The following is an 18,691-nucleotide window of genomic DNA, read 5'->3' on the forward strand; positions in this document are numbered from 1 at the left end:
AATCAAGTCAATTTCAGCATTCCTTTCCCAGAGCTATTTTGCATATTGGGTCATACAACAGTTTTAGTCCTAGTAACTGTCTATTTTGGGAGCTCACCTACAATCTGGTGACATTATGGAAAAAGTATGAAATTAGAACTTCAATATGAATACAAAAAGGCAAACATCCAGAGTTTAAAAGATTATATTAGTACTTAGCTACTTTTCACGTATAAAGGTGCTTTTCAAGCACTAATTAATCCGCTTAAAACCCCGGTGAACATGGCTGGACTAGGAGAAAATCGGAGTTTTGAAAAGTGAAAAGTTTCTAGTGGAGCTATATTTTTCTATAACTCATCTCCAGGCAGAATCTCCTAAATAAGTGTCAATTAAATTCTGCTTATCTGAATAGTTAGGCTGTTCAGTAGATTAAGAAATTCAGTTTTGCCTGAAACCCTTAGGGATAACCCAAAGCCTTATCCCACTGGCAAACAAAATCGCAGAACTGAGAAATCAAGGAAGCCCAGAACAATCCTGGATATTTGTACATATTCAGGGTCAGTGATGGACTAATATAAATCTAAATATACTGGTTCTAACTAGAATTGGACACATTGCTAAGAAAATAACCAGTTAACTCACCATGTCTAATTCCTTACAGATCAATAATTCATTTCTGACTATGGCAGTTTCAATCCAACTTTTGGGGTGAAGAAATGCATGTGGGTGTCACTGACTGCCACTGGCAGGCCTGAGGCATAAACAAGAGAGAAGACCAAACAGAAGGGAAGAAGTGGTTGTGGTAGAAGATCACCAACAAATTCTTTAGATGTCAGCCATAATTTCTACCAATGTCCTGGAGGGCAGGGAGATAAATGTATTACTGTTAAAGCAATGGAATGAGTAAGAGTAAATTCAAGGAACAGTTCATGCTGGAAAGTGCAGGAAGATCACCACATGTAATAGCCAATTCACGTGGGAACCATGTTGGAAGCCCGGATATTGCATGTAGATAGAATCTACGACCTATCCAAAACACAACCAAGAAACCTGTCAAATTCAAGTACGACATTGTGGCAAGGAGAAGCCGTACCACCACCCCCACACAGCACTAATACACACATGCACACAGTGCTAGCCCCACATCTCTGTTCTATATTTTTTTCCATCGCATTATCACTTGCTAACATACTTCACAATTGACTTATCATGTTCTCTCTCTCTCTCCGGTCCCCGCCCCCCACACCCACCCCCGTACAGAATGGAGACTACTAAGATAGAAAGTTTTGTATGTCTTGCTTATTGATGTATGCATATACAACAGTGTCTGGAATATAATAGGCTCTCAAGAACTATTTACTGACCAAGCAGAGTTCAAGAAATGAGTATGGGAGGTTCCAGAGTAGATGAGTGAGGGGTACAAAGGGCAGTGAGCTCATTATGGTGGCTTGTCTATTGACTACTATTTCTATAGCCATGTGGACTCTATCTTAAAGTCCAAGTTCTCTATGGCTGCTGCTTTTTAGACACATAGCATGGAGACCATTGAAGTGAACTGAGAAAAGGGGAGAGCAACAGGAGAGGGGGCCAGAAAATACTGAAGGGTGGGAGGGGGGTGTGATATATTCTGTAGGGTCCTGTTGTCCCTTGTAAGGACTTTGGCTTTGACTCAAAGTGAGATGGGATGCTATTGGAAAGTTTTGAGGAGAGGAGTGACTTGATCTGACATATATTTTAACAGAATCTCTTGGGATGTTGTATGAAGAATAAACTAGGAGCAAAAAGGCCAAAGCAGGGAGACCAATTAAGAGACTACAGCAGTAATCCAAAACACAGATGATGGTGGCTTTGACCTGAGTGGTAGCAGTGGAGGTTTTGAGAACTGGTCAGATTGAGGGTATTGCCAATCTACCTATTGAAGGTAGAGCCCATGGGATTTCTTGAGAGATTGGATATGGTGTGTGAGGGAAGGAGAACGAATCAAGGGTGATGACAGTGTTTTTGCCATGAGCAAGTGGAAGGATGAAGACATCACTTACTGAGATGGAAAAGACTTGGCAGTTGAAAGATTGGGGATGTTAAAAAAAAAAATAAGTAGGTTGGAGATTTCAATACATTTTCAGATAATATGTTTCTTCCTTCAGTGGGGCAGGGTGGTGGTGGTGGTGGATACTAGTCATTTCACTGTTGATTATTTAAGTCAACAAAGCTGTGAGTAGGGATTTGGGGGGACGTTTTTTGTTTTTACTTCTGAGATTGAATATGATGCAGTACAAAGACTATTAGGAATATCTATCAAAGAAGGAATAGATTTTATTATAGTAGATTAATGAGCACATTAAGATAAGCTCATTTGGAGTTTTACTGTGATAATTCACCAAGAGAAATTAGGCATTTTGGGTGCCTATTTGTCCTCTTAAATTGATACCGGTAAACTGTAAATAAAATATACATATGTGTGCCGGGTGGAAGCCACTAGCAAAAACAAGATCAGAGTAACAACCGGCCACACCGTATTAAACTAAAAAGGCTACGCACACTCACAACTCAGAAGTTACACCGCTTTCTGAAAGCGAAAGCTTAAGGAGTGTATTATTGATGTCACTCTTGTGAAAAATCTGTACAAACTCAGTACGGCTAATATTACGGCATTTGTTAAGCAAAAAAAATATTTGGCGACACATCCATATCCTTTGACCCAGAATTCCACTTCTACTAATTTCTCCTGAGGTAATATTAAGAAGGTGCACAAAGATTTTACATCCCAGAGTGTTTCTCAGGGCTTTTGTTATAATAAAAATTGGAGACCCTTTAAATAGCCAAATCTAGAGTATTTAAATAAATTATGCAATGCATTCAATGGAATACTATGCAGCCAATTCAGATAATATTGTTGAAGTGTACATATTAGTACAGAAAAATCTGCCTGACATATTGAGTGAAAAAAAGTTAGAAAACAATATTACATACGACCCCACTTGAAGAGTGGTGGGGTTAATCTATTTTTGAACAGAAAAGTTCTGCAAGTGTATACCACAAAATGGTAACTGGTTATTAATGGTGGGATTATAGACAGTTTCTGTGGTTATCTCTATTTTCTAAAATAAACCTGTACTACTTTTATAATAGAAATTGTCAAATGCGTGGAACAGCAAAGATTACAACAGTCTAAAGTATTTCATGCTTTAGAAAGATACACAAGTCTTGTTTTCCCTGGAGACACACCCTTGTTCATGCATCACAGGATAAACCTTTAACAGAATATTATTACTGGCACTTTCTGGCTACAGTATTTCTGATTGTGATTAGTGTGAGTTGCCAAATTAAGTATTTAAAACACTCACAAAAAGCCTTCCAGCGTGAGAAATGTGGCTAAATACCCACATGTTCATAAGATGACTTTCAGGGTTTTACCAATTACAGTAATAATTTAAACAAATAACAAATAGTATGAATTCTCAGAATTTTGTGTGCCTTTTCATTAGCTATTCAAAAAAGGGACCAGGGAGAAAACTCTCCATAGAAACGAAGGAACAGGTAGCCAGTATCTTTAATTTTCCCATTAAAGATCTGCTTTTTTCTCCATCTAGGCAGGCAAATAAGGTAGAGATGGCCAACTTGAGATTATGCAGGGTCATGAGAGGCAGAAGCAACGTGGCTAATTGAAATCCACTGATAATCCGGAAACCTAATTTTGCCTAATAGTTGCAACCACCTCCTGGACAGAACCCTTCAGTAGAGCTGCTAATGAGAAGCGTAATTGAGTGGTTTGAGTTCATCTGCTTTCAGTTATCTTTTGCAGGTGCTAATGAACAGTGAAGTGTTCAAAAGGCTGTCAGCCAGAGGAAGTGGTAGGAGAAAAAGCAAGACATGGATGACCCCAGAAACTGGACCATCAGCCTCGAAATGCTTGAGTTGACTAGAGTGAGGATCAGCTATTAGTTATCTCCTCAACTAAATTCCACGAGGATATATGTCATGAAACCAGATCTTTGCATTAAGAGTTTTCATGTATGCAGAGTCTGTCTTGGTTAACATGAACCATGGTATAGTCTTAGAAATTCTCTACACTGCGGTGATTTTCCTGGGCGGCAATGATAAGATGTTTAACGGCAGAGCACAGCTAATCAACTACAGGCTCCTCTGCTAAATATGGCCAACGGGCTGCTTATGAGTCACGACTCTGGCAGACAGCCCTTCTTTTAGACCAATGGGAATGTGATTGACTCACTGCCATGCCTTTCTTTCTAGGAGAGAATATAAGCATTGCCGGTATCCAAATCATTTTTTTTATTATTGCTCCAAATACATGTTTTAGTAAATAGCCTTTTGAAAGTATTGAAAGTATTGTGAACATTTTGAGGTTTATGTTGAGCATTCGGTTTTCAAGAATTGTTGAAAGTAAATGTTTTCAGAGTGCAATTATTTTCAAGTATTACACAATAAACTCTAATATTTGTAACTAAAACTGTATCTATGTTTGATTAGTAATTAAGCTCTCAAATGGTTATGAAAGTAATTTCCTTTTATAAGGCTGTACTTTAGGACAAATTACTTGATACATTCACTAATATTCAGAGCTTCAACTATATCTACATATGATTATGAATGTAGCTCTCTATAGTGGTAGTGAAACTGATTTCCCTCTATGGCAGTAGTTTAAAACAAAGTATACTGTAAACTATCTGATATTTGTAAATAAAACTGTATCCACACATGAATATTAATTATGTTTTCTATAGCAATTGTGGGAGTAATCTCCATTTATAGCACTCGTTTTGAGTAAATGCAATTTTAATCATTTTAATATCAACAGTTATTTATTGATCTTGTCCTATAATAGTGTGTCCCTTTGCCCATATTGTGAGCAAAGGGGCAAATGAACTAGTTTTATATAATGTGGATTGTTTAAGCCACTTGAATATTCTAGATTACTCCCTAACTTTTGCTTAAAACTAAATAATTTTCAATTCAATTACAGGTAACATTTACCAAATTCTACCTAACTGAAAAAACAAGTCCCCAAAGGTAAACTCTAGCTCAGTTTACTTCTGTGTAAAACAACAGCATGAGTAGACGAATTGTAAAATTTATTCATGTTGAGTAGTTGGTATGTGCCTGATCTGATAGTAAGTGCTTTATATGTATTGACTCATGTAATACTTGGGGGAGATGGTACTATGACATCTCTAACTTATTATAGATGAGAAACTAAGATTAAGTAATTTGTCAAAATTCACCCAGTGCTCATAAATGGCAGGGCTCAGATTTAAACCCAAGTAGTTGACATCTGGAGTCAAGCTTTGTAATTCTTCATGCTGTGTAGTTTCATTTAGATTTTTGTTGCCTAATGTTTGGAGCCTGAATATGACTACTTTTAGGTACCCCAGGACCATCTTCCAACTTTTATCTCTCTTCGTTTGGCAAGTGTCTCTTGCGTTCAGATAGGGCCACAGAAATTCTATTTACTACATAGATTTTGAATTACTCTTCATGTGTTTATCAATTTGATTTCTCCCACAGTTAATCGGTCCTCTCTTTTATTTTTTAAACCTTCACTATTTGATGTCTTCACTTCCCCCATGGACATGGATTTCTATTAAACAAACAGACAATAAGGAACTCATTATAATACATTGCATTTGCAAAGCATTTTCACAGGCTTGCTCTCATTTGGTTCTCACAAGTTCGTTTGTTATTTTTTAATTGTAAAAACTACTCAAGTGTAGCAGGAGTCCTCGAGTGAGAGGCTAAGTTGTAGAAGTACCCACTGTAGATGGAAACATGTCCAGGCACATCTAGATGCCCAGGAGGGCAGACCCATCAGAGGTTTACTTATATGAGGGTTTAAGGGCTCTGATATGAGTTATAATAACTGGGTAAGTGGAAATTAACATCTGCCCCCCAAAATAAAACCCCTCCCTGAGTTTTGGGAGAGTAAGAGCCCTCCTTTGAATAAGAATTCAGGTTAATAGATGGGAAAGAACCAACTTTGAGGGGAGTTATTATTGAGGTAAACTTCTTTGATTAGAAAAAAAAATGGTCTGTGTTAGAGAGGAAGGGGTGGTTGAGTAGAACATGTGTGGATCTGTGTTGTGCTATGCTGAGGGCTCAGGGTCAGAGGGTGGTGCTGGCTCTGATAGGTAGCAGGTCAAATAAAAGAACTCTAGCATTAGAGTCATCCTAAGAACTTGAAAGCACAAGGCAGTGCTATTTGTGGCTTAGTACTACACTGATGTACAAGTAAGGGCAGAAATGACTGTTGGAATGGAATGGAAAAACAACTAAGGCTACAACATCGTGGCTGACATCCAGAGGTATGACAGAAGCGGTACTTTCTGCTAGGGCACAGGTCTGGAGCAGCAGAGGCAGAGATGGCAAATACCATAAGGAGGAGAAAAACCATTACTAGCCATTCATGAACCATGTGAACCACATTCCTTGATTCTGCCCCACCCCCTTGAATTGGAAGGGGGAATGGATCCCAGAGATGCAACTACTGGAGGGTGAGAGATTGGTTGGATTATACTGTTATTGGACCCTCCTCTCCCCAGCTTCGTTAGAAGAGTCTAAGAAAAGATTAAGGTCATACACATATTATAGATATTTACAATTATTTTTCTATCACTTCCAAAACCAACCAATCTAGATAAATCCTCATTCAACTGATCACATCTCAATTTTATGTAAACACAATTTTTAAAGAGTCGTCTTTACCCCCCTTTTTGATTCTCTTTTTTTCTCCTAGTTGGTTTTTATTATTTCCTTCTTTAGTTTGCATTATTGAGTGCCTGTACATGTAAAGTACTCTACTAGACCAGGTGGGGATTACAGAGGTGGATAAGACACAGGTTCTTTCAGCCTAGTGAAGCAGCCAGACATACCCACAAAATATAAAATAGTATCCAAAAGATGGAGAACTTCAGGAGTAATAGCTGAACCTGAAATTTCTCATGTTTTAGGTCCCAAGTTGGTGGAGGGGCCATTTTTACATTCTAGTGTAGTGCTATATTCAGTAGTAGTCCTGCCTGGATCAGAGAGCAGGAGAGACAAATGATTATTTCCTTTTTGAAATCTCTTGCATACTTATAAACTTCAGAATTTTTGCTATCTCAGATCGTCTTTATGCTGAAGATCATAGATCCAAGGAGCCTCCTTTAAGCTTTGGATGGACACGGGGGAGGTTTAGATCTGGCCTATGGCCTGCAGAGCACGGAGCCACGGGAGCAAAGCTGGTTTGGAGAACCAAATATTTCATATAGAGAGCCAAGTCAAAGGAGCAGGGAAGAGAGGTAAGGAAGCAGGAATTAAGCAATGTGACTGTAATCAGAAGGCTGCCAAGGTAGAGCAAGCGTGCTGAGAGGCAAGATAAGGAAAAGATTCTAGGAAAGATTACCTCTATGTTTTAGCATTTAGCGGCAGCAAACTTTGTGGGGCATCTATGGCCTTACCTGTGGGTGAGAAAGGAGTTACTAAGGCACCAAGCCTGATCAGATTCAATCTACGTTACTGCTATTATTTCCTGCAATTTGGCCAGCTGACTTTCAAAAATTTATTTTATTGAAGTATAGTTGATTTACAACGTTGTGTTAATTTCTGTTGTACAGCAAAGTGGCTCAGTTATATCTTTTTCATATTCTTTTCCATTATGGTTATCACAGGATATTATTGACTATAGTTCCGTGTGCTGTACAGTAGGACCTTGTTGCTTATCCAGCCTGTATATAAGAGTTTGCATTTGCTAATCCCAAACTCCCAATCCATCCCTCCCCACCCCTTGGCAACCACAAGACTGTTCTCTATGTCTGTGAGTCTGTTTCTGTTTTGTAGATAGGTTGATTTGTGTCATATTTTAGATTCCACAGATAAGTGATATCATAGGTATTTGTCTTCCTCTTTCTGACTTACTTCACTTACTGTGATAATCTCTAGATCCATCCATGTTGCTGCAAACGGCATTATTTCATTCTTTTTGATGGCTGAGTAGTGTTCCATCATATATATGTACCACATCTCCTTCATCCATTTATCTGTCAATGGACACAGGTTGTTTCCATGTCCTGGCTATCGTGAATAGTGCTGCTATGAACATAGGGGTGCATATATCTTTTTGAATTATAGTTTTCTCTGCATATATGCCCAGGAGTGGAGTTGCTAGAGCCAACTGATTTTAAAACTCTTTTATTTTGGCTCATTTAAATAACAAGAAGTGGTATGTCTACTCCTTACAGACTTCTTTTGAGAATGGGGCTGTTTTAGTGATCTAACCCTCTCTTCCAACTTCAGGGAGATGGGCTCATGAAGGATGAAAATTCTGATACTGAATAAAGGGACAGCCCACTCAACCATGTGTTGTTTATGAGAGAGACTCCTAAAACTCAGGCATCTAGAAATGCCAAAAAGAAATGTGAGTGAATATACATATGACAGTCACATCCAAAAGGAAAACTGCTGTCAATATTGGTATTGGATAAAATGTAATTTAAGAAAAAACATTTTGTGGGGCAAAATAAGTTTATAATCATTTAAAAATTCCAAAATGGGGACTTCCCTGGTGGTCCAGTGGCTAAGACTCTGCACTCCCAATGCAGGGGGCCTGGGTTCGATCATTGGTCAGGGAACTAGATCCCACATGCCACAACTAAGAGTTTGCATGCCACAGCTAAAGATCCTGCATGCCATAATTAAAAGATCCTGTGTGCCACAACTAAAGATTCTGCATGCTGCAACTGAAGATCCCCCATGCTGCAACTAAAGATCCCACACATGACAATGAAGATCCTGTGTGCTGCAACTAATACCCAGTGCAGCCAAATAAGTAAGTAAGTAAATAAATAAATAAATAAATAATTTTTAAAAATCCAAAATGAAGGTATTTTAGTCCTGAATTTTGGGCACTGAAAAGTAATATCAAAATTCATTAAGCACTTGATGATGATGTTAAAAATAAGAAGAGAAATGAACAGAAACAGAATTACAAAAGCTTAATATACCATCGATAGCCTCTAACCACCAAGTAGATTAAAAATATGGAAATATGGGGTGCAAGAATATTCATTGCATTATAATATGTAATAGCAAGAAATTGGAAACCTAAATATCCATCATGAGACTCTTGGCTAAGTATATTATGCTAATCTATACAATGGACCATCACATAATCCTTAAAAAATGTGATGTCTCTCTATATAATAGTATGGAAGCATGACCTTGTTATCAATATGTTATTAAGTAAAAAGAAATAGAGTAATCTGTTTAGGATAACACTTTTTTGTAAAGACAAAACTACATGTAATCTATGTATATACACATTCTCTATGTAAGTGCATGGAGAAATGGCTGCCAAAAGTCATTATCTCAGGGAGAAGAAAAGAGAAACTCACGTTTTTACTCTCTGTATTACCTAAATAGTTTGCATTTTACATGCATGTGCTTGTGTTTTGTTTTTGTACATTTAAAAAATAACTTAAAAAAATTATAGACAACTTGAGAAGAGCCATAACTGTAGATAAAACTAAAACATAACTGCAGGCATACCTCATTTTATTGTGCTTCGCTTTATTACTCTTTGCAGATACAGCACTTTTTTACAAGTTGAAGGTTTGCGGCAAACCCTGCATTGAGCAAGTCTATTGGCACCATTTTTTCCAACAACAGTTGCTCATTTCCTGTCTCTGTGTGAGACTTTTGGTAATTCTCACAGTATTTCAAAATTTTCATCATTATTACATGTGTTATGGTGATCTCTGCTCAGTGATCTTTGATGTTACTATTGTAATTGTTTTGGGGCACCACTAACTGCACCCATAGAAGACAGTTAACTTTACCCAATAAATGTGTGTGTTCTGACTGCTCTACCAACTGGCCGTTCCCCTGTCTCTCTCCATCTTCTTGGGTGTCCCTGTTGCCTAAGACACAACAATATTGAAATTAGGCCAATGAATAATCCTACAATGGCCTCTAAGTGTCATGTGAAAGGGAGAGTCAAAAATCTCTCACTTTAAATCAAAAGCTAGAAATGATTAAGCTTAGTGAGGAAGGCATGTTGAAAGCCACGACAGACCAAAGCCTAGGTCTCCTGCACCCAAAAGTTAGCCAGGTTGTGAATGCAAAGGAAAAGTTCTTGAAGGAAATTAAAGCTGTTTGTGCTTATCACATGAATGATAAGAAAGTGAAATAGCCTTATTGCTGAAATGGAGAAAATTTTAGTGGTCTGTATAGAAGATCAAACCAGCCACAATATTCCCTTAAACTAAAGCCTAATCCAGAGCAAGGCCCTAACTCCCTTCCATTCTATAAAGCCTGAGAGAGGTGAGGAAGTTGCAAAAGAAAAGTCTGAAGCTAGCAGATGTTGGTTCATGAGGTTGAAGGAAAGAAACCATCTCCTGAACATCAGAGTGCAAGGTGAAGCAGTAAGTGCTGATGTAGAAGCTACAGCAAGGTATCCAGAAGATGTAAGATAGTTCATGAAGGTGGCTACACTGAAAAACAGATTTTCAAAACATCCTTATATTGGAAGAAGCTGCCATCTAGGACTTTCATGGCTAAAGAGGGGAAGTCAATGCCTGGCTTCGAAGCTTCAAAGGACAGGCTGACTCTCTTGTTAGGAGCTAATGCAGCTGGTGACCTTAGTTGAAGCCAGTGTTCATTTACCACTCTGAAAATCTTAGGGCCCTTAAGAGTAATGCTGAATCTATTCTGTATGTGTTCTATAAATGGAAGAACAGGGCCTTCATAACAGCACATCTGTTTACCTCATTGTTGACTGAATATTTTAAACCCACTGTTGAGACCTACTGCTCAGAAAAAAGACCACTTTCAAAATATTACTGCTCATTGACAGTGCATCTGGTCACCCAAGAGCTCTGGTGAGGATGTACAATGAGATCAATGTTTTTTTCACGATTTGAACACAACATCCATTCTGCAACCCATGGATCAGGAAGTAATTTTAACTTTCAAGTCTTATTATTTAAGAAATACATTTCATAAGGCTATAGCTGCCATAGATAGTGATTCTTCCAATGGATCTGGGCAAAGTAGATTGAAAACCTTCTGGAAAGGATTCACCATCCTAGATGCCATTAAGAACATTCATGATTCATGGGAAGAGGTCAAAATATCCATGTCCACAGGAGTTTGGAAGAAGCTGATTCCAGCCCTCATGGATGACTTTGAGGGGTTCAAGACTTCAGTGGAGGAAGTGACTGCAGATGTGGTGGAAATAGCAAGAGAACTAGGACAGAAGTGGAGCCTGAAACTTTGACTGAATTGCTGCAATCTCAGGATAGAACTAACAGTTGACCAGTTGCTTCTTATGGATGAGCTAAGAAGGTGGTTTCTTGAGATGGAATCTACTCCTGGTGAAGATGCTGTGAAGTTGGTTGAAATGACAACAAAGGATTTAGAATACAACACAAACTTAGTTGATAAAGCAGTGGGAGGGTTTTAGAGGATTGACTCCAATTTTGAAAGAAATTCTAATGTGGGTAAAATGCTATAAAATATCACTGCATGCTACAGAGAATAATTCATGAAAGGAAGAATCAATCCATGCAGCAAATGTCATTGTTATTTTAAGAAATTGCCACAGCCACCCACACCTTCAGCAACCACCACCCTGACCAGTTAGCAGCCATCAACATCGAGGCAGACCCTCCACCAGCAAAACGATTATGACTCACTGAAGTCTCAGATGATGGTTAGCATTTCTTAGCAATAAAGTATAACATCAATAGATTAAAGTAAATTAGTATTCCATTAGTATTCCTTAGGTAAAATGTAATACCCACTCCATCAATTGAAGTATAATGAATAATTAAGTACCTACTATGTACCAGATACTGACACAGGTACTCTGTTATATAGATGAATAAGACATAATCACCTATTTCCTGGAGCCTATGGTTAAATTAAAAGAAAGACAAATGAATATAATTAAGATATAAGTGCTTTGATAGAGGTTTGCACACATTAGTGACTCTTAGCACAGTCAAAGGTTCAAGAAAGGCTTCTTTTTAATTTAATTTCCTCCAGTATATTTTATTTTATTTATTGAAGTATAGTTGATTTACAGTGCTGTGTTAATTTCTGCTGTACAGCAAAGTGATTCAGTTATATATATATATATTCTTTTTTATATTCTTTTCCATTATGGTTTATCACAGGATATTGATTCTAGTTCCCTGTGCTATACAGGAGGACCTTGCTGTTATCCAAGAAAGGCTTCTCCAGTAGGTATTTTTTGCTGTATCTTCAGAGGTTGGTCTTACAAAAGAGATGAGGCACCTTATTGCTTGACACTAGAAAGGACGAGCGAAAACTAGATGAAGATGTGTGTGGGGAGAGGGGATAGAACAGCAAACTGGATTGCCTAAGAATTGCTCTTCTCACTTTATTTCCTCTCCGTGGCTAACACCATAATCTAAGCCACTATCATCTCTGGTCTAGACTAGTGCAATAGTTGCCTAACTCTTCTTTCTGTTTGTAATTTTTCTCCTCGCCAGGTTATTCTCTGCATAGCTAAAACAAATGATGTTTAAGAACATAAGTCAAATCATGCTTCTCCATATCTAAAACTCTCCGGTGGCTCTCACTCCTGGAATAAAATAAGATCTTGTCTCATCTGGCCCCTCCCCTTCTCTACAATCACATTATATAACATTTTCCCTGCTCCTTGCTAGGCTAAGTGATCATGCTTTTCTTTTTGTCCTTGAACACACTACACCCTTTCCTGCCTTTGGTCCTTTGGATTTCTCTTCCCCCCACCGACCCCAACATTTCCCTAACCCAAAAGCTCCCCTCCATTACCTATATGCTTTACCTGTTTGTCTCATTTCCATCTTTCAGGTCTTACCTCAAATGTCATTTCCTTGGAAAGATCTTAACTGACCATTTTCTCCCATATACTCTTTGTCAACCAGTTTATTTTCACTATCATACAACTACAGTCTGTACATCTGTTGTTTACTTACTTTCCTGCTTCTCCATTAGAATGAAAGTACCCTGAGTGCAGGGACCTTGTCTGTCTTTATTACCACCATATCCCTATAACTCAGACTAGCAGTTGGCACATAGTAGGGGTTCAATAAATATTTGTTGAATGGAATAATCTCTGTGCAGCAATAAAAAAAAACCTTTGTAAATAATACTAAAATACCAATATCAAACTAGAAAAAGATATGTTCAATATGTAGGTAATGTACAACATTTCAAGGGTTAATATCTGTATACATATAGAGCTACTACAAACCACTAAGTAAAAGAATAACCAATCAAATATGCACAAAGGATATGAACAGACGATGTATGGAAGAAGTACAAATAACTCCTACACATATGAAAATGTCTTCAACATGTTAATCATAAGAATAGAATTTTTAAAAATTGGATTTTTAAATCTCATTTAGACCTATTAGGTTGGCAAATGTTGATATGATTGTTAATAGCTAGTGCTGACAATCTCATATACATTTATAAAGTATAGATTGGTAAATCTTTCTGAAAGGCAATTTGATATTATCTTTTATTCTTTTTTTTTTAGATAGTAGTGATTTTTTGTTTTTTATTTATTTATTTTTAAATTTTATTTATTTATTATTTTGGGGGGGCACACTAAGTTCAATCATCTTTTTTTTAAATTTTATTTATTATTTTTTGGGGGGTACACCAAATTCAATCATCTGTTTTTATACACATATCCCCATATTCCCTCCCTCCCTCGACTCCTCCCCCACCCTCCCTTGAGTCCCACCCACTCTACTCGTCCCAGTCCTCTAAGGCATCTTCCATCCTCGAGTTGAACTCCCTTTGTTATACAACAACTTCCCACTGGCTATCTATTTAACAGTTGGTAGTATATATATGTCTGTGCTACACTCTCGCTTCGTCTCAGCTTCCCCTTCACCCCCCCCCCCCAATCCTTGAGTTCTCCAGTCCATTCTCTGCATCTGCATCCTTGTTCTTGTCACTGAGTTCATCAGTACCATTTTTAGATTCTGTATATGTGAGTTAGCATACAATATTTGTCTTTCTCTTTCTGACTTAACTTCACTCTGTATGACAGACTCTAGGTCTATCCACCTTGATATTATCTTTTAAATTAAATAGTACATACCCTTTGATCCAGAATTTCTACTTTCAGGAATTTTCCTACAGAAATAAACAAATAAGTGCTGTTCAAAGCTTGAGCAGATACAAGGTGTTTTTCTTTAATTGTGTGCATCAATGAGAGACTGGTTCAAAAAATTATATTTATTAAATAAAAGTTTTCCTGTATAAAAAGAGACTGGTTCACTATATTAGGTAATTTACACAGTACAATAATATGTTAATATTATGAAGCATTTCTATATGTAGTAGCCTATAAGGATGCAGACTATGGCCTTGAACCTCACCCTTGTACTGTTTCTTCCTTTCTTTCACTTCCTGAACTTCCTGGCCCTTTCCGTCATCATAGTCACCTGTATGGCTTGGAGGTAAATTAGTGTAGTTATAGCAAGAATTAAAAGGGAAAAAGTTAATATATACTCCTTGCTGTTTTATTTTATTTTGTTTTTACTTCTAAACTGTTTGTGGAGAAACAAAAGGAAAGGCCCTCTGGAAAGCAGAACATAGAGTTGGTGACGGTACAAAGCTTACGAAGCAAATAGAAGAAGAAAGGACGCTGTCTACCCACTCCTCCCCAGTCCTGGGAAGAGCTTAGATTAGAATATGAGGGAGCATGTTTGTGGGGGTAAAGAAAAAGTCCTTGGAAGTGATCATGATCTAGAGACAAAAACCAGGACCTTGGGGATATAGATGACAGCAAGGAATCAGCACTGGGGGACACCAAGTATTCTATTGGTAGCCACTGTCAGGGAGCCAAATGCCAAATGCTAAATCAGTACCAGAAAACATCCATCACTAGTCAAGAGAGTATATAACTCTGCCTAGGAATCATGTCACCTCTTAAATGTGAGCCAAATCTTCCCTTTAAGATCTGCCTGTGATCCTCACTGCTGCTCATGCAGCAGAAGTAGACCCTGAGCTTTGCTGAGTCCCATCCCAACTGCGCCTTGTGGATGCTTCTTTTGACAATAGCCCAAGACTCTGGTAAGTCCTCCAAAACAGAGAGGTGGTGGTGTCATAGTAGGAAAAGTCCTGCCATTGGTTCTTCAGTGGGACTGTACAGTAACAGGGAAATCTACTTTTGTGATATGGAGCTATAGATATGTACACCAAACTGTTAACAGTGAATGAGGTAGCATAGAGAGATTTTATTTTTACTCTGTATATTTCTGAATTGTTTGAATTTTTTAATAATAAAGCATTCATTACTTTCTTAATAAAAAGGCCACTCTTGAAAAGAATGGAAAAATCTGCTAGATAATGCAAATGCTGCATTTTATCTTACTTGTTGATAAGGAGAATAAATTAGTCATTCCTTCAGAAGCACTTAATGTCTACAGCAATTATTTATTAATGTCAGTGTATATGGAATGCCCAGTCACTTGGGGTCAAGACACCTTTAAAACCAACCAGGGTTCAGTGGGAAACAATCTATCTACTCCAAACGATGTTTACCAAATATATGTCAGGACAACTGTCCTATCTCCCCATCCTTAAGACCCTTTTATCTGTGGCTATATTTTTCTTATGTTTTTACAGTGGGTATTTTGTGAACTTCTGCTTCCACCCATGAAGGATATCTCCTGTAGGACTTGCCTCCCTGCCATAAACAACTAGAAAGATGCACAAAATATATGAAAGAACGGTTTTCAGACCTTGGACAATAGGCTGTGTAGTATTTTAGTCCCTGAGAGGAGGGAAATAAATGAGATGAGCCCTATACCATCTTGACTTTCTGGTGGAGACACTTTCCAGACAGTAGCACAAGGAAACAGAATTTCACTGAGTGGAGGAGATCAGAATTTAGGGAGGCCAATGCAACTAGAATTTATGAGGTAGATTACTGGAGGGGGAGCTACAGAGAGAAATGGCTCCACAAATCTACACAGGAGTCTCCTTAAGTCTTTGGCTAAACCAGTCTGTGAATATGTAGGGTGAAATTTTCTCTGCACCAGGTTGGGCAAAGAAAAATTGTTAGGAAAAGAAGAATTACCAGGAAGCTGTAAGCCAAACAATTTCAAGGGTTCACACGGGGCTGGAAATCATTTTGGTTCCAACTGGCCAGAAAGGAAGGCATTGCTGAATATTCAGGGCACTTTGCAGTGATCTCAGAAGATCATACCTTAGTAATGGAGCTAAAAGAAGCTTAAAAACAAGACTTAAAAGCATTAAGATGATCTTAATGTTACTTAACTGCCTGCTAGAATAAAGTTATATGCTCTTTAAAGGAGTACTATACAATCTAGTCCTCAAAAACATAAAATTAACAAATGCCTGGCATTCAGTAAAATAATTACTAGGCATATGAAGAAGCATGAAAGTATGACTCATAAGCAGAAGTGAAACACAGATGCTGAAATGAGAGATGATAGAATTTGCAAACAAGGGTATTTAAACATCTTTAATATATAGGTTCCACATATTTAAGGAGGAAAACATAAATATAATGAGAAGAGAAATGGAAGAGGTAAAAAAGACCAAATGGAGCTTCTATGGGTGAAAAATACAATATCTGAAATGAAAATTTAATTGGATGGAATTAACAGCATTAGATATTGCAGAAGAAAAGATCAGAGTTTGAAGATATAGTAATAGAAACTATGTAAACTGAAGCACAAAGAGAAAGAAAAAGGCTAAAAAAAGCAAAAGGGGGCTAGTTGGCCATATCAATCAATGACAACACCAAGCAATCTAGCATACTTGTAATTGGAGTCCAAAGAGGATGATGGGGGAGAAAAAAAAATGTTTGAAGAAATAATGGGCAAACATTTTCCAAGATTGATGAAAACTATAAATTTACACATCCAAGAAGCTTAAAAACCTCAAAGCAGGATAAAGTGGCCATTTTTGTTTATTTGTTTTATGGTTTCCTGAATCCTGGTTTATGAACTGGATTGTATTCTGATTTTTAGCTTTATTTTGCCTTATTCCTGTCTTCCTGATATAATGTCTTTCCTGATTTCTCAAAACTGATTGTCATCTGGACCAAGGAAATAACAATGTCCAGGTTGACAAGGGAGAGAAGATGTTTATTACTGCAATCCCCCTCTGTACATGTTGAAACTCTTCACCCAGGTAGAAGGTCTCTGTAATCTCTACCCGTCACCATTAATCCCTTGGGCCTTATCAATGACTTTGTGCTGTTAGGTTTCTTTTATAAGTTGCCTGTTAAGATGACTATTCTAATTCTATTGGAATGTTTTAAATAATAAGAACTGTATCTTACAATGACTTCTATTCCTCAGTGTCTATTTAGCACCTTGTACATAAGCCAATCAATAGATATAGGCTTATTGATTGATTAGTTCACTAGCATGCATCAGAATCACATGGAGAGTTGATAAATTACAGATTGCTGGGTCCTATCACTAGAGTTCACCATTCATTATGCCTGGGGTGGGGCTTGATAATTTATATTTCTAACAATTTCCCAGGTGATGCTGATATTGCTGGTCCTCAAACCACATATTGAGAGTTACTGGATTAGACTATATCTGTGAAATTCAACTGTTGAGAGATTACATGTATTTCAAGGCTCTCTTTAAATCCTACCTCTTCCGTATAGCAATTCTTCTCCCTCAGAATAGTAGCTCCTCTTTCTAACATGTATTTCATATCCTCTTTACATCTCTTACAATATTTATCATAGTCTTTCCTATTTATAAGTTGCTTATATAATGTGTTTATCTTGAATACTACATTGGCTACAGAACTAGATCTTCAAAAGCTAGACAGAATAATTAACAAATTGACATTTTTCCAAATATGTATCATTATGTGTATATATTTCTATATCCAAAAAAATTAATTAATGATTTTATTAGAAAACTAGGTGGTGAAAATGAAGATAGAACTTAAAAATGTCAGTTCCTGCTACTTTATATGTACCAGGTCAATGAAGTGTTAGGTAGGATTTGTGTCCCTGAATTAAGAAGAGTAACTCCAACAAGAAGTATCTAATTATTCTTCACTTTTAGTCCTAATTATTTTTAGTGGCACACTCTAACTGCTGGAAAAGGTTGAATATTTGCCCCAACAACTCCATCTTCTAGAACAAACAACTCTAACGAGGGTAAAGGACACATAATTTGAGTTTTGGGTTCTGGAAACAATGAAGTAAAAGTTCAAGCTTCAGGTGTGCTCACATATGAAAGGTGTGGTAAGAGGAGACATCTCCATGTCAGAGATACCCCCCACCTCCATATTCCTTTTTATGTAAAGCTAAGTGAGCATAGGATTAGTGTCTGGAGCACAGAGGACAGTTTAAGCAAGCTCAACTCTAGGTTTTTGGGGGAAGATTTTCTCTCTTTATCAGTCTTCTCACTATCAGAGTGTACAACCTGCTGGTGGAGAAAAAGGAGGGGTCAAGGCCAGTCACCCTTCTTAATTCTAGTCTGGGCCCTAGGCTAGGATGGAGGTCAGGTAGGTAAGGAGTCACCTTCATACACATATGGTCCAGCTCAGTTTAACCTGAGACCACATAAAGATTTGAGGCCATAGCTCTAGATAGAATGAAGTGTGTGTTTGTCCAGTGTCTCCTATGTGCTATATATACGCCTCAGGAACCTCACAGAAGAGCAGGCAGCATGATGGACTCTGAAGA

The 18,691-nt window shown here is 37.6% G+C and overlaps 1 long non-coding RNA gene across 1 annotated transcript in view; it reads left to right on the forward strand.

The window, feature by feature from the left end:
* Positions 1 to 4,387, forward strand: part of LOC130841262 (uncharacterized) — a 46,408-nt gene extending 42,021 nt beyond the window's left edge. Inside the window, exon 4 of the long non-coding RNA XR_009050209.1 lies at positions 3,782 to 4,387. This is a non-coding gene — a long non-coding RNA (uncharacterized LOC130841262). The remainder of the gene's footprint in view (positions 1 to 3,781) is intronic.
* Positions 4,388 to 18,691: the final 14,304 nt, after the last annotated feature.

Source organism: Hippopotamus amphibius, chromosome X, assembly GCF_030028045.1.
Source record: "Hippopotamus amphibius kiboko isolate mHipAmp2 chromosome X, mHipAmp2.hap2, whole genome shotgun sequence".
Taxonomy (NCBI): domain Eukaryota; kingdom Metazoa; phylum Chordata; class Mammalia; order Artiodactyla; family Hippopotamidae; genus Hippopotamus; species Hippopotamus amphibius.